Source organism: Sinocyclocheilus anshuiensis, unplaced genomic scaffold, assembly GCF_001515605.1.
Source record: "Sinocyclocheilus anshuiensis isolate Anshui unplaced genomic scaffold, SAMN03320099.WGS_v1.1 scaffold1053, whole genome shotgun sequence".
In the NCBI taxonomy this organism is placed as follows: Eukaryota; Metazoa; Chordata; class Actinopteri; order Cypriniformes; family Cyprinidae; genus Sinocyclocheilus; species Sinocyclocheilus anshuiensis.
In genome coordinates this window covers 296,465-299,067 of record NW_015555711.1, presented here as the reverse complement: position 1 = coordinate 299,067, position 2,603 = coordinate 296,465, and the positions used below count along the sequence as shown (strand labels likewise).

The 2,603-nt window shown below is 34.1% G+C and overlaps 1 protein-coding gene across 2 annotated transcripts in view; it reads right to left on the bottom strand.

Moving 5' to 3' along the window:
- Nucleotides 1–1,517, bottom strand: part of LOC107671956 (zinc finger protein 362-like) — a 9,263-nt gene extending 7,746 nt beyond the window's left edge. For both annotated transcript variants that reach the window (XM_016464966.1, XM_016464967.1), the window contains exon 1: nt 1,419–1,517. The gene's annotated coding sequence lies outside the window, so the exon portion shown is untranslated. The remainder of the gene's footprint in view (nt 1–1,418) is intronic.
- Between the last annotated feature and the right edge of the window lie 1,086 nt (nt 1,518–2,603).

The window sequence follows — 2,603 nt, the reverse complement described above, 5'->3', positions numbered from 1 at the left end:
CCCCCCCCCCCCAAATTTCATATTTCCATATAAAGAAAGGTGACTCTGGCCTTTTGTGGTCCACAGAAGAAAATAAGTCATACGGGTTTGGAACAGCATGAGGGTAAGGAAATTAAGATATAAGTTCTATTTTGGTCTGAACGGCTTTAATTAATTGGATTTAGTGGATTTACTATCCTGCAAATGTTTTCTACCAAAATACGATCATTATTTCTTGAATTGTTACTACTCTAAAACCACAATAAATTGAATAGATTTTTGATGAGAGAAGCTTTCTTGTCATTAATGATTTTTTTTTTTTTTTTTTTGTGTGGTTATTACCAAGTTAAAAATTACTGTAGTAACAAAGACATTTTGGTAAAAACTTTGCTTAATAATGTTAGAAATTAACTTTTTTTCTTAAGGGGCAATATTTGTTCACAGGAATTGAAATTTAAATAAATTCTCAATTGAAACAATTATCTATAAAATTAAATAAAACAACATTTATTATACATTCAACATTCATATTATATTTATATTTAGCATAATTTCTGACCTTAATGGTTACCATGTTTGGTTTGTTTGTTACAAATTATTTCAGTCATCATCAGCTCATGTCAAGAATTGTAATATTTGCCATGTGACTCAAGTCTGACTGAAGTGAGTCAGTATTCAAAACATCAGTATTTTAGACATTTCATTAAATCTGAAAGCACTTAATCAAAACTATAAAAAAGTGACCAAATTCAACAAAACCCAAATGCCTCTTAAAGAAAAGTACAAAAATCCTGACGCCTCTTTAGAGGAAAACAACAGCCACAAAACTTTTGTGATTTCCCCATACAGCAGCTGCACAACACTGTTATCTCTCATCTCTACTGATCACCTCCGATTCATTCCTGCAGTTTCACCAAAAACATTTCAGACAAAAGAAAATAAAATGGCACCCTGTTATATTTTCACAAGGACGCCATATTCTGCAGAGCCCAAAAATTCACACTCGACTCGTTCCATTTTTGTCATGGAAAAACCGATCGAGCAACGAGATGTTTGTGGTTATGTGTGTGTGTGTTTGTTTATGAAGAATAGCACCTTTGAATTGCCCGGCCCCCCTTGAAAAAAAACCTGACACTTCCGACAATCATGCCGTGCAAAAATGTCTTACAATTGGCGAAACGCTGCGCACGGCTGTGTAATTTTACAGTATCTGCCGCCCCGATCGCTTTATAACAGCGTTATAGCGAATGCACATTGAAACCATTAGTATATGCATGCACAATGCATTCAAATATTGCCATTTTTAATGTTATATTTCGCTTTGTGCAACCTGTGGTAGATCAATCGCGCCCGTCGAACAGTTATGTGACATACAATGCAGTAATGTGCACGATAGCTCAGTGTGGGAAAAAGGAAAAAGACGCCATGAGCGCACAAACCTTATATATCGATGTCAGAGTGTTTTTTTTCCTCGCAGGAGAGGCTTTAATAAAGCAGAGAAGAGGCTGGATGCTCTCTATACGCCTCCAGACAGCACAGCTTCCGGGTCAGTCTGTTTACTTCTGGGTGCTGTACACCAAAATCTCTCATTTGAGCACATATGAGGCTTCTTGTCTCACACAGATACGGGATCATTGCTTTTAGGCTTAAGAAATTGGTCGGGCATCTCTGTCTCCTTTCTTTTTTTTTCTTTTTACCTCTGAGACTTTAATATAGTAACCATATTTACTCTATTTACAGTTCCATTAAGTACAGAAGAGAGGCATTTGAGACAACACACATAATTGAGGCTTTCCCATGCAAAATTTAATATAGTACCATGATTTATTACAACCTACTCCTCCCGCTATAAAACCATACATATATATATATATATATATATATATATACACAGTGTTGGGAAGGTTACTTTGGAAATGTAATAGGTTACAGATTACAAGTTACCCTATTTCCAGACTGTCAGGCAGTGTTATTTATATATTATTACACTTTATATATATATATATATATATATATATATAAATATAGCCTATATGGAAATGGTGGCTTCTAGCAAGTTAAGCCATATTAATTTTATTAAATATTATAGTAGCTAGTTTGATGCACCCAGTGCTTGTTATAGTAAATTTAAATAATATGGTAATTTAATCACCACTAAATAATGACAGTTTCACTATTTCCACATTAACAAATTCACTAGAGTGCAAAGCACAACAATCGAATGTGTAATAAATGCTATTGTTATAAAGGTCAAATTACCATTCAAACAAATATACAATATATAAACTAAAAAAGAGCAAAGTTTGTTGAGAAAAACTTTGATGTTGGTTTGTGTAAAATGCTTTAAAGCTTAGAAAAGTTTAAAGGTTTTACAAGCCCTACAAACAGACAGACTGACCATGAAATGAAATCATCACTGACATCAAGTCGCGTCGCCTACAGGTTTGGTGTGTTGGTGGCAGTTCAGTGCTGGACTAGTAATCTGCACATCACAGGTTCAAACCCACAGAGCTGATTCATATACATCAAAGTTCCTAGTGGAGTCCCTTTATCATTCTAAAAAGTGGTAGCTTGCTGAAATGAACTTTAAGTTAATTAAACTTAATAAAAAAAGTTAATAAAAA